The 14,623-nt window shown below is 41.9% G+C and overlaps 1 protein-coding gene across 6 annotated transcripts in view; it reads left to right on the plus strand.

The window, feature by feature from the left end:
* Window positions 1-14,623, plus strand: part of LOC106655254 (protein kinase C and casein kinase substrate in neurons protein 2) — a 36,982-nt gene that overhangs the window by 14,915 nt on the left and 7,444 nt on the right. The window contains exon 2 of one of the 6 annotated variants that reach the window (XM_014375561.2): window positions 346-392. The exons of the other annotated variants lie outside the window; for them this stretch is intronic. The gene's annotated coding sequence lies outside the window, so the exon portion shown is untranslated. The remainder of the gene's footprint in view (window positions 1-345; window positions 393-14,623) is intronic. 6 annotated transcript variants of the gene reach the window in all.

The following is a 14,623-nucleotide window of genomic DNA, read 5'->3' on the forward strand; positions in this document are numbered from 1 at the left end:
AGTCCATTGTCAAGCGAACCACTACTACTGCCTCGATTAAATTATCTCATTTGCGATTCAGTTTTATTCTCTGGTCTATAATCGACTGAAGTCGAAAGGACAAAGACGAGAACCAAGCGATACAGTTACGAGTGAGCAGACCACAAAATTATCACGAACCAGATTAAATATTCTGCTTTTGTCCACTCGTTCTATTTTTATCAGAAAGTCTATTATCAAAAGACTTTCATAGTTTAGACAGAAAAAATTTTTCTCCAAAGTTAAATATATATATGATTAGCACCATTAATTTCCTAAATTTTTTACCACGGTTAACTAATTTCACTTTTGACTTTTCTGTTGCAGGTACTTATACTTAAATTGAGACAACACATTCTGCTTTGATCAAAATCGTAAGTTGACTGAGCATTGATGAATCAATAAATGCTATTGTTTCAAAATTGATAATAAGACAATTTCGAAATGATAAAAATCATACACAATTTTGAATTTAACCGTTTATTTTTTGCATTTGCATAAAAAACTCCACTTGATGAAAGCTCGCGTACCAAGTAGCCACGTGTGTATAGCGTTCATTCGAGATATGTTTTTGTACTAGTTCGAATTTCTAATATCTGAGACTCAAGTAACACATATTTGGCGATCCGTCCATCGCGTTCAGGGCCTAGCTCGTTTTCCCACGAAGACGTGCACTTGTATTTAGATATGCCTATGTATAGTACACTCGATTCAAGTACTGTACCGTTTCTGCGAACATGCCAATAATCCACTGGCGGGACTCTCTTTTTGCCTATTCATCGTTACTCGTGCTTCAAGTGCTATAAGGTCGAAATAGCGATACAGACTGGAGCTCTTGTATACTGCTAGCGCAAAAATTCCTAGGCTTTGTGTTGACTTTTTAAAATTTGCTCGATGAATTTTCTCGAGGTAAACGAGAAAATCGTGCGTAAGAAATCCGCGGAGCATTACCGAAGAAGCCCGGATTGAAACGTCGATTGTACATCTGATATCAGAGACGGGGGTCACACATGCACTGCACGTCTTGAGCAATTTGCGCTCGTTTCCAGTTCTATAAAGAACAACAATTGTGTACCGTACTGTCAGTGTTTAATCTTTGCGCCACGGACATCTAATTCATCTAATTGCCTCGGAAAACCTTTCGCTTTTATTTCGTATACGCCATACGGTCGACTCTTTTCTGAGAGATGCAACGGTACCGATCGCTACATCGCATCGAGACACATACCAAGACTTTGGCAGCAGCATCAGCCGAGTCACTGCTCGAGGTACCTTACGCTTGATACCGCTTAATCGACTACATCCGACACTGTACACAAGCCTCTATCGAGTCGATTATTCGCGCGAACCTCGGCAAGTGCGCGGAATGAACAATGTAAGCGCGTGAGTGGCATTTTTTTACCATAATAATATAAAGCGTGGATAAAGGCGATATTATTACGGCTATAAGCTAGAGCGCGATAAACACGGGCGGAAATCGCAATGCGCCATAAACTACCGTAATTTTAATGCTCTCTAATGTCAAGTTTGCAGTGCAGCTTGACGATTTCGATATGGCGTAATGTGTAGAAATGCAGGTATATAATGCGGCCTGCAGCGCCATATATAATTACCGCGGAGAGTATAAAGCGCATTTATATACGATGTAACGTGTATGCACATGCATTATGCATTGTACAAACACGTGGGTGACAAGTAAAGTTTTCTTCCGGTTCAGGAGGACGGATTTGATGCTTTTGTGCGAAAACAGACAGATTATGTTGGATGCACCACGCGCCAACTCGAGCCTGCAGAAGTAGGTACGGCTCTTGTTATCTGCGTAAATGTTTGAATTCTTGGAGCGTTGCGCAAGGTGACTCGTGCGACAAGCAGGTAACTCGATACAGCTCGATGCACGAGTCGCTCCTCTACAGAGCTGCACACCTACTACTGCAACAGTTGAGCTTGCAGCGCGACGACGACAAAATCTCATCGACAACACAAAGCCGAGTAAATTACTTCTTGTATTCGATTAGGCAGCGGTATTAGGGCATGGATTTTTTTTTAATTTACGGACGAAGCTGGACGATTGTTACGGGCTGAATAAAACCTATTGAATAATTCTATATGTATACAAGTAGTATAAGAGCAATAGACCGAAGCTCAGTGCTATGTACGAATGTCATAAATATTGTATCAAACCTGCCTCGCGATATTATCGTCGCTCGCGTATTATCGTGTTTTTGTGGTGGACGACGCACATGGCTATAAGAAAACGAGAACGTATTTCGCAGAGCTAATATTAAACTTACTCTCTACATATTATACGCTTACTGCTATACTAAATATCATACGTGTAGGTGAACAAGCTTTCTTGCTCTTATACATTGTGCTGTTGATAAAGTGTATCATGCTACAAAGAATAGAATCGGGTAACTCTAGATGTTTGTAGGTTTTAGCTCGGTACGTATGCTTAGGCCCTTACAATTTATTATCTATTAATGAATACGTTGAGAAAACAACAGAAATGAGGATACACACGATTTTGCAAGAATTCGTGATGTCATTTAACGCATTGGGCGCGTACATACGTGTTCTGTTCTCGTTTCGAAAGCCATGTATTGGAAGCTTCTTTAACAAAGACAAGACCCGTGTGTATTTTTTAGCCCCGTGGCCCGACTCGAAACAAAAGCCCGATATATGGCTCTTCCGTCTGCCGCTGCAATCCGTATAGATTTATATGTCAATTTTTGAAAATCAGGAAATCTATAGTGATCTCTTTCGAAATCCGGCCGATCAAATCCGCAAAGACAATGTAGACAATGCCTCTTTTCTCGCCGTGCCGCGTGCACGTCGTCTTTGTGCTAGTCCACACATACACTATCTTGCACGGGCTGTATAACGCGGGTACAGACCTATACATTTTCTTCACTACAACAACATCTACTGCACGAGACTTTAAGACGAGTATCTACTTGTAAAAAATGATTTTACCATAAAAATGATTGGCTGAAATGTGAAGCATTTCATGGCAAAGTCTGATCAATTATATATTTAAGAATAAACCTAAGATGTCAACTTACACCACTTCAGAATATCCTGCGTTGATAAGTAGACAGACTAAATGGGGTAAGCAGTTCATAAGCGCTCCAAGTGGTTATAGAGTGGTACTGTAGAAGATACAAGTTTTTGACCGTTACTGCGCATTTTGATTCAGTTTTTCATGGGGGCTATGCGTAAGCGAGTCGCGCAATACAATTCGTGCAGAATTAAGGGCGCACGAAGTGGCTAGTGCAGTTAAACATGTACGTATATGGATACACGTAGTGGTAGCATAGCTAGACATATTCCACATACGTACACGAGGAAGGCGCTCGCTTGGTCGCGCGTGAGAATGATTAGAATGTGCATCGCATCAGTGGGCTTCGTTCGATGTCCGTAAGAGAGGCCGTACCATGGCATTTAATCCTCTTATAAATCCTCTCTCTCTCTCTCTGTCTCTCTCTCACGCCTCATCGCTGGTAATCATATCTCTCGCGTGGCTGCATTGTGTCTATAATCTCTCTTTCGATGCATAAGGCATGCTCTGCTCGATTTCAATCCTACTCACTTTTATGCCGGTCTATACATATACGTCATCTCGGTTGCACTGTACATTGTTCATTCAAGCGTCTTTTTCTGCTGTCTGGCTAAAAATTTACATCGTCGTGCACAAAAATTCCGTCCGATGAAACGTACATTTTGATTGGTCCACGCAAGCATCGAATGCACAAATTCACTTTTCCAGCGCATATATGCATGCGGCTCACGCGTGTTTTCAATTTTGCTGCACTCGAGCGCTGACTATATAATGGCTTTTAATGAAGATCTTGAGGGGAATAAGTTACGAAATATTACATTATAATCCGACTGTAGGCATTATACGACCTTGTTTTCCAAAGCCGTTGGATAAGACCCGCAGTATAAATTACGAGCTCCTTTGAAAATATTAAATCATTTAGATATTTATTGTTCCACTTTTCAACACCTTCGTCGCGGCGCAGCCTTACATGGAGTACAGGCAGGAAGAGAGTACCTTTCAGCCGTATCGATAATAATCATCTTCGCTGCTTCTGACCGCAAAAAAAAATTATCTGCTCGGAAGTTCGAGCACACGGAGCGATACATTATATAGTATAATAATATTCCATCTAGCTGTTACGTAATATCTCGTGCGCTAGCTAATAATAACACGGTTATCTTATACCTTCATTATTCACAGACTGGAATACTACTTTTCAATGTGTATAGCGTATAAAATGCAGGCTACGTTATTCTTTTGTATATCGACCTCAATGGCGGAATCGAGATTGTTTTTGGCTATTTGATACTCTCTGCTTGCAAAAAGTTACATGCAGGTATTCATTTTATCATACAATTCGCAGAATTTTTGCCATTTTTCAAACTCTACTGCGATTGCTTTTTAGCTAGCTTAGAAAATAAAATGAAAAAAGGTTTTTCAAATCAAACTAATTATTTGCCTCAACGATAAATTAACGCGAATACTATTTATTGCTTTTTTTGAATTTTTTTCAAATTCAAGCTCTGTCATGTTAGATTACTGGCTCTATATTTGGGAGAAAAAATGAATTTCATTTTCTATTCCATACTGTTAAATTTAGATAAATCATATTGAAATTGCCTCTGTAAAAAGTGAAATTTCTTCGTATTTTCGAGTAATCTCGTTACAAATTCTATCAACGTTTGTCTCATTTGAATGATAACTTTTCAGCGTCACCATTTTTCAAGTGTCTGCCTCAGATGAGTCATTTTATTGATCGACCTTGGAAACAATTTGCACACTCGGTAATTTGTGAGTTACGCAACGTGTCAAGAATATAATTAAGTGCGCTTCGACTCTTCCAATGAAAAGTGCGAAAATAAAACGAGCTACGCGCCGCGTGGTGATGTTGAAGTTGGAGTTAAAGAGAGGGAGAAAAAACAGTCGCGGGGCTCGCACGCCATGTTTAAAATCTGTTAATATATCGTCCCCGTGGCCTCGCGTATTAATTGGAAAAGCAACGTTGCGCTATCATAAATGTAATCAATTGCCGGACACGCAGAGCAGGCGACGTGGACTTGACAAGTGCAAAGGGTCGACTAGGCAATATCTGATAGGCAATGTCGACTAACGTTATAAAAGTCAACATGCGTAAACTAACTATTATTAGATTTCGTTAATGTTATATCGATCCACTTATAATGACACATAAATCTTCGAAATCCATCAAAATGGCTTTTACAAGTATTGCAGGAGGTCATCATTCAGCTTTTTCATCGGTATTGACTTGAAAGCTTCAGTGTTGAAGGTTTATCGATGTCAAAAGCTCGAAGAGGGATTTTTCGTCATTGTCCTTTCTTTCAGTTTCTTTTCTCTTCCTCTGACTCAGTGGCTAATGCAATAAATAACAATGCAAGTGCGTGCCTATTAACCTTGGTTTCTTTCTCTTTCTCTCTTTTTATTCGCATTGTTGAACGTGTGTTTATTGCGATATTCAATTCAGACAGAGAGAAAGAGAACGTATAACCACAATGACAGGTTGCTTTGAAAATTTTTCTGACTAATAAAGTTTGCGGTTTAAAAATCAGAAAAATATCCGAAGAAAAGTTGACGGAACTATTGATTTTTTAGCAAACGTGGTTTTAAAGTGCACCGTTGTTTTCAAATATCGGAATCTTGTGTCCAAAGCTTAAATTAGCTGGAAATTCCATGCATGACAGGAGTATGAATAAAAATGTGACGTATCGGGCGTGAAACTTTGCCTCCACGGCGTACGTGCCCTTTTTTTTCCGAGACTTACTAAACTCGCATTAGGCATCGAAACTTGGTCATGCCGGCAAGAGTTGGCCTCTCGGAGTTTTATTTTCAGCACTTTTCTTTTGACTTATTTTGAAAATTTTTAAACCGCTAACGAAAACTTTTACGTGCCACGAGAATTCAGAGTTCTCTTTTTTCGTATCGTTGCATAGTTTTGGGATTTTAGCCATTGCGTATACATTATACTTTCGAAGTGATGAATCGCAGATTGAGTTGTACACGTGGCATCGACGGATTTTTTTTCGGATCGGGAACTATGAAAAACTATGAATAACTGAAAGTTGAAAAATGCAACGATGTGTGCTCTCATTTTTTTGTTCCATTAGCGTGATGAAATTTTGAAAAAATGATTGACGAGCCTCGATAAATTTCTAAATTTAATTGAAAAACATTTCACGTTACTCAAGCCGAATTCGGCAATTTTTTTTCTGCGCAAAAATTTAACTCTTGCCTTTGAAATTCACAACAAATAAAAACAATATTCTCTGAGAAAGATATTTTATTTTTTACCTCTACATACATTTTTGAAATACCAAAAAAAGCAAGAAAAAAAGAAAAACCTTTCATGGAAATGAATTTTTATTGAGTCATGAAAGCTCACCTCTTGATCTAGCCTAATCTACTCGCCACGAATATTCGTCGTCGGGCATTAGCCCCAAGTCCACGCAGTAGAACTCGAGACAAGCCAGGCTGAGTTGAAAAGCATTTCTCAAGCTCATACGCATGTACGCGACGTGTAGACTCGAGACTGACTCGTTTTTGTCAAATCTCTGAAAGCGTTTGCATTTTGTACTCGTCTCACATGCACGCAGGCAGAGGAAGGTTCTTCTTCTCTGCATTTCTCTCTTGACGCGCGTCGCACACCAAAGTCGCGCGGACAGATAGGTGTTCCTACATCAAGGCAAGTGCACGCGCGCGACTACTACTTGAATGGTTGTCATCTTTTTTTCAGCGCCGCGCTGTGCAGCACTAGCACGTACACAGGTGCATTCAATATACAGACACTAACGCACATCTTTAGACCGGCTGAATGGTGAATTCTCAATGGGAAGTTGCTCGCTGATGTATACTCGCTGCTGTATGCACACCCGCGCACGAATACTAACGTGCATAGACAATGGAACTGCTTTAAAATTTTCATTCATCCGTAACGAGAAAGTCTCGGTTGTTTTATGCACGAATATGTACTCGAGTTTTACAGTGAATCGAAGAAAATGATGAAATTACGACGCAGATCGTACCAAAGGTCATCGTCCTTTTTTATCCATTTAAAGCACAATGCCGTAAATCTAATAAGATTAGTTGTTAAACATTAACACATTCTCGTTGAAGAGCGCATATGGAAAATAAAATCAGTTCACTCGCGCGATTCGCGATTTAACGCTTGAAATATGATGAAAATCGAAGCATCTTAAAAATTTTATTTCCTTAACTGTAAGCGGTGAGAAATCAAGTTTGTTGTTGTATAAAAATGTACGTACAGGCACGCATAAATATCGTCGAATCAAAGTTTTATTTTGTTTGCATTCCTCGCATCGTATACCCATCCATATTAGGCATTGTCCCGATATGAGTTAACCGCGAGGTGGCGCACTTGTGTTATGCGACGTCATGCGCACGGTACGTTTTTCGCGAAAATTTATATAGCGAAAAGAAGTTCGTCGTCTGCTTTACGGACGTTACACTGTGTAGAAATAATAATAATAGTAACAAGTCGGATAACACAAGTGCGCCACCTCGCGGTCAACTCATATCGGGACAATGCCTAATACTCGTTAAAGCTACACACGAATATATTATTATATATTCTACCTTATCGTAGCAGAACTATTACTATTAATTTTTCAAGGTGCAAATTAAAAGTTAACATCTTCGTACGCTTCATTCTACGCAGGTGTGTGTATGTAGATTAAATCTAAATACGTTCCAACGCATACCCGTTTCTATTAAATGAAAAATAAAAAATGAAGACGTAAAAGTGCGGCGCATATTTCAATTTCAATACACATCGGAATCCGCGAGTAAAAAAGATGAAAATGCAAAATGGAAATGTATCGATAGGGCACCTGTTTCATCATCGTATACTATATATCCCCAATATGTATTGCACTGTAGGAGGAGGAGGAGAAAATGGTGTGTTGCGTCCTACTTATGTTGTGGCGCGTACCTGTAAATAAGTATTATAAATCAGGCTTGAATATTGGTACGAATGCTCATGTATAGCTGTACCATTTCATAATGCAGGGGAAAACATCAATATCTCCTATGTATGAAAATTTTATAAAATCATACATTGAAATGAAATAAAAGAAAATATTGCCAAAGTAATTTTTTTGCGCCAATGATTTTAAAACAAGGGCGCTTTTTTCAACACCTGAAAAAATTGCGTCAAGTGCAAGCCATGGCCCAGGCGTGGTCGATCGACAATCAGGTAAATTTCGGGTCAGGTACAGCCAACTCTCGTGCCTAGTGCAGGCGGCAAGCAACCTTGGCCGTGCACAGCAGCAGCAGCAGCAGTAGCAGAAGCAGCCGCAGATTATACGTATATCGTATACAGAGCGCAAGGTAATGGGGCGCCGGGCGCGCGTCGCTCGAACGGAACTGCAGGAGCGCGCGCCTCGAACGAGGAGGAAGCTCCTCGCGTGTCGACGCGCGGATCGTGTGCAGCCTAACTGCAGGTTGCTTGCGCGCCTAGGAGGACTCGCTGCGCACTTGGAAGTGCGAGGCACACGCGCTCCTCCGCTCAGGATTTATTATACGCGTTTATATTATACGCGCTCGTAAAGTATCCTCTTTGGCCCTTGATTTTCTTTTCTTGTCGTTAGTTGCGCTTCTCCGCATCGCTTACTTTTCCTTACTCGGCTTCGTAAACGCGGCGAGAGACGTTGGCATACGCTCCCGCCTTCGACTCGATCCATTTCCATTTTCTCAATTACCAAGTCGGAAATATTATGCAGCACGCCTCGAGAATACAGCTCTGATTAGCTCGGCGCGAGCACAAAAGGGTTTACGTATATAGACATAGCGTCGAGCAATAGTTACCCGCTGATTATTTCAAGCAGGCTCGCGCGCGATATTTCCACTTTCCGAACGGCCTTTTCGTGCTCGCTTCATTAGTGCTTATAATTTTTACTCGGACTCCCCTCTCGAAGCAGCTTATGCATCGCGGCGCGCTTCAAGTGCACGCGGTACTTGCAAGCGCAAGACGAAAAATGGAGCCATTGCTTCATGGCGCATTGACTCGGCGTCGAGCTGTTACCGAGCTGTTACGAGCTGTTGCAACTGCGTTACAAACCTCAAAGCTCGCGGCTATTTTCATATAATCGAGCTACGATTTACTGTGGGAAGTCGCTGCATCGTTCGAGGAAAGCGACTTCGGGGATCGAGCTTGTTAGAGATTGCTCGCGTACTCGAAGGGAGCGAGTCGTTGTGAAAACGACGTGCAAGAATTGAGCCTTTAAACGGCGTTGCCACGATCCTCGATTCACCCGGACACGAATCGGATAGCTGTACTCGTGCGACGAGTTTCGATGCAAGAATTGCGACGTAGGCGAGCTTTCGTGAACCGCGATAACAATTAGCCGCGGTAAGGCGTCCGGCTGACTCGACAACGCGTCGATGCTCGCTCGTGTATATAATAAATACAGGACGCAGAAAGGCTAGGCCAGCCGATGACTATACTTACGGAGCTTTGGAGCGCGGCGCGTGGGCTGCTGGGGAATGTGGCTCGGCCGCAGTCGCGCGCGGTCATTGTGCTTTCGCGGCTCCCAGCCAGTCGCCTGTACGACTTGGCGCGTTCGCGCGACTCGATGCCTCGCGGACTTTGCGGAAGGTCACATCAAGGTACTCGAGGTATTTTGCATTATTCCAAACGCTCGCATGCATATAAGCTTGGACGATTTTTGGCTATATTTATCTTGAGATTGCTGATAGGGATCAAGTCTTGTCGGCGATATCGCGTGCTTTGATATACTTGTGCGATTCTAGCCAATCGATTAACGAGTGTCACGATCGCTAACTCGACGATTAATTAATCCTTCTTAATTCGACTTACTCCAAATGACTTGTATTTTTACTTTCGTTCGCTGTCGTCGCGTACTCGATTGTTTTTCAAAATATCTCCACGTCATCTTAACTAGTTACTTGTAATAAATCATATTGTCAACTTTTTCTTACGCGAAAGAAAATATAGAATGTCTGATTTGATGTACTTGATATATATTTATAACTCCTTTTATAACTCCCAGTTGAATAACTCGATTTAAGGGTTTATGCTCGCTTCGGAACGACATTTTTCATAATTATCGGGGGATTATAAAAGTTGGCAAATTGAAAAGTAACGAGCTGCGACTCGGATGATCGAGTCATTGCGACTGAAAACGGTTTAAAGAAAAATTTCCATTGGCGTGCGAGAGCGATGCTAGCGCAAATTAAGCAATTACATCCAGCTGCTAATGAAATGCGATATGTATACGCGTGGGGAAGCAAATATATCATGTATATGTTGTGCTTTTAACGGAAATGAAGCCTCGAGTGACGGCAAATTCGCGTAAAATATCGTTGAATATCGTTGAATCAAATTAACGATCCTGGCAGCGTATTAAGTGAAAATTCCCCGACTAACTCGACGATGAAGTTGGAAATTGCGAGGCGCTACTCGTGCTCGCGCGACTGATTACATACATTTTGCCTGTTTGGATCGATCCCCGGGCAATCGGGAGCGCATCACACCGGCCTTCGGGGGATAATTCGACGTTCAATCAAAGAAACGGTCAATTAATACGAAATAACGCGGACAGTTTATCGAGCATCGGAGCATCGCAGCGGCCATCGCCTACAATGCTCGGAGGCGCGAGCGGCAAAAAAGCGCGCAAAAATATCGCTCAGTTGCTTCTCTAGCTCCGAACTATGAAGAATCTTTCGTGTCAACAACGAGAGTCGGTGCAACAGCAGCAGCCGAGTGCGCAGCTCCCTTCTCTCTCTCTTTTTCTTGGAGGAATCTCTTTCTCTCTCTCTCTCTCTCTCTTTCACGTATACAGTTGGCATCGTTGGAGCTACGCCGCGCACGAGCCACGCTATGCGTGTCTGCGATGGTGCAGCGCGCAAGCCGGCACATATATACATTTTGCCGCAGCGGACCATAATACAATGTGTATATGTATATACGGGACCTCGTCGAGCTCGTCGGCTCTGCTGGTAGTTCCTGTGGAATGCAGTCATACCGGCGCGGCGCCCGCGGCTATGGGTAGCAGCGCGAGAGACGTTGCACAGCCTCCTGCTCGTGTGCAGCGAGCAACGCGCCAACTGTATACACGCGGAGCCACACGATCCGCAGGCCCATATAGGTATATATGCATAGGCAGAGGCCGCGACCACGCCACATGCCCTGCGTGCATTATATGCCTACTCGACGTATCTTCGCTCGAGCTGCTTTATTCGGGGCCAGATCGCGCCTGCCTCGCCGCCGCCTTCTATAAATTAGAGCAGCTAGCCATATACCTCGAGCAGTGTTTTCGCTTTTCGATTATCTCCATCGGAATGCCGCGACGCGAGTATATCCTCGACCGGATTGAAAATCATTTTACTCGCCTCTGCTACATATACATAAGTCGTTGGAAAGTTCCTCTCGTTACACACACACACACGTATATTACGGCAGTGGCCGCCTCGCGTGCGAAAGAAACCGACTCGATCGCGAAACGCTTAGAAAGTTGCATCCAGCGCGCTCCGCTGCGCTCCATCGGCCTCTACATAAACACACAAATATGGATGGACCAAGCGGCGCTGTATACATGCACCATATATAAGCAACTGCAACTCGTCGATTCGAGCGAAAACACAGCGAATCTTCGCAAGCTCGCAAGAAAAGCCGGATTATTCGCCCCACGTATGGATCGCGCGTGTGTTTAGTCGACGCGAGTAAGCTTCTTGCTATCTCTATACGGCACGGACTCTGTCGTTCAGTCCCTCGTATACATCGGGCATGCATCGACTCTTACACCGAATGAAAAAAAAAAAAACTGCAATGCAAGCCGACGTACACTAAGACTACTAGACTTTCACCCACTTCGTAGGCAATACGTGACTTTGTGCCGCCTTCGTGTATCAATCATCTCAGCCGGGGAAAATTTAACGATTTTTTTTTCTCCGCTTCTCGATAATTATTTTGCGCGTGGCTCGCGCGTATACATGGGAGCGTTGGAATTATTGCAAACTTTTGCACGATCGGTCGATAAGCTTTTCGTCCATAAACCGTAATAAGCGGCGCGCAGACATCGCAACTTTCGCCAATTTCATCGAGTCAATATTTGCGATAAGTTACGGCTCGACCCGTGATGCATTTAAATAATTTGCGAATAAAAATAAACAGATACGTCAAAATTTAAAGCGGTGATAATCAATATTTTTACCCAAAGACATTATTTCTTGAATCCTTCGAATTTAGCCCAGAAACCTCGTTTTTCCCCCTCGTAATGAAAATGAAGTTGGATTATCTTTGAGTCAAGCCTAACGAGCCGTTAATCTTTTATGGCTAATCCGACGACTTGTTACTTTCACGGGTCGCATAAGAATGTACAACTGACCGACTATCTTCCAACCCAGTGGCATTTTTTTTAAATGGACCCCCACTTGTTCATCGAGTATAAAGTACATCGTGGCTTTTAGCTAATATGTTAAGTATAATGTGGATACTCGCTAACTCGCGTGGAGCGTGTGCGGCTACTAATCGATTTCATTAATCACCAGTGAAATCACATAAATCGTAATTAGCACGTAAAATCGATTCTCATCGCTAGAAAAAAAATGAGGAAAAGAAACCCTTACGGTGTCAGTATAAACAGTCAGAATGAAAAAAAGAAAGAAGAGAAGAGTAAGAGGAAAACGAGACGAATGAGCTTCCGTTATTGTCTGTTTCACTGTGCGCACGCAATATGTGTGTGTGTGTATAGGTGCAATGTACAGCGAGCGACCAATACGTAGCTCTCGCCTATTTACCTCGTGCTGACAACAAGAAAAGGGTGCACTGACTCTTACGTTGGTGTGACCCGATTTTCACAGCAACGCTCGTTGCCACCGCCACCGAGCGCGCGGAAACTTCTCCCCCCGCGGCGGCGTCGGCGGGACGCGCGCCCTATCGCACACAGCAAACAGCAGCTACTTTTCCTACATTTTTCGGGGTATTTTCGCTTGATAGTGCAACATTTTTTGTCCGCTGAGAAAGGACATTGTACGTAAAAGCAATGCTATATCGCTCCAAAAAGAAAAATTATTCGTTTTTTGCTCTTTGTATGCACCAAGACGCTGCGCAACAAAGTGTTGTTAATTCTTCACCTATTTTTTCCAGATGAAAATTTTCTTCTGATGTTTTACTCTAAGGATTGATTTACGAGGTTAAGTATTCACAAAAAAGAAAAGTTTTGAAATGGCGATCGTTTAATTGAAACAAGTTTTCCGGCGTCTCAGAACCACGAAGTAAAAATATACTAAGAAAAATATTGAAAATTATCATAAAAATGAGCACTTCAGCGTGCGACAAAATTAGCCAATTTTCGCTCATAAGTTTTTTACAGTTGCTTTAACTACGCTAAAATTGAACTAGACTTAAAGAATTAGAATTGTTACACTTTTTCTCAATTTCGTCAATGTAAATGCCAGATTTCAGGAAGAAATGGTCATAATAATTTTTCGATTATAAATTAAATTATTCGTTGCGTATTCCCCATTTTTAAGAATTTTACGACGACGTTAAATTTAACAAAAACATGCTTTAGTTATCAACTTTCACAATTTTAAGTATTTTTTTTAATACACATGCGTTTCAAGTTTAATTAAGCGTATCGAAAGTGGGTCAAGTAAAAACCAAAAAAGGGCGAATTTTCACACGTATAAATTAATATTGCTTCGACTAATATCATTGATTTTAAGTGCATTTAATTAATTCAATTAATAATACAACAAGATACCGATGTGAAGATTGGTATTTTAACCAAAACTCAATTTTAAAATTTAGCACCTTTTTGCATCCTTACCAAACTTGATGTAAATGTTCGATTGCATTTGTCATGTTCCATTCAATGAATCCAAGATTGTAAATTAAAGTGAGTTCTAACCTACGGGCATAAATATTGTTGAATATCACCGATCTCGAGGTCTGTTGTAAATGTCACGGTGTAAGACGTGTTCAATTAAAAAAATATCTCACTCGACGGTTTGAACGTCTTCAAGTAATATTTCGTACTGCACAACTCGATCAATTTCCCCTGTGGCCCACTTGATAACAGCTCGTGCCATCCCGTTTTGCTGTATATAAAGTTCAAAACTATCTCGGAGCACGAATGAAAAAAAAACAGATAGAAAGACTGCGAGGTTACAAATATAAACGTGAGCAGACAATTAACGCGACGACGAAGCTCGAGCGTCGAAAAGAAGCAGCTCTCGAGAATAATTGCGACGATCTATTTACCGTTAGCGCAGACTACAGCGACTCATATTCAGATGCATAACGCGGTAGATTTGCCGCACTTGTGGCAGCCCAGCGTGTGTAGCTTAGTGTCGACGGGACGAAGCGTTTATGCTTCGACTCATTTTCCGGCGAATCGATCCTCGAAAGGCCTTTTGTCTCTCTCGCTTGATAATCGATCGCATAGTATGTGTCCTATTTTTTATTCCCGACTCTACTAACGCGAATCCCGAATTAAATAAGAGCACGCAAAACGCGATTGTCAAACATGCACGTAAAACTCGAATATGCACCTCTATTCAAAAAAA

The sequence above is a fragment of the Trichogramma pretiosum genome, unplaced genomic scaffold (assembly GCF_000599845.2).
Source record: "Trichogramma pretiosum strain Unisexual culture from Peru unplaced genomic scaffold, Tpre_2.0 scaffold2, whole genome shotgun sequence".
NCBI classification, from domain to species: Eukaryota; Metazoa; Arthropoda; class Insecta; order Hymenoptera; family Trichogrammatidae; genus Trichogramma; species Trichogramma pretiosum.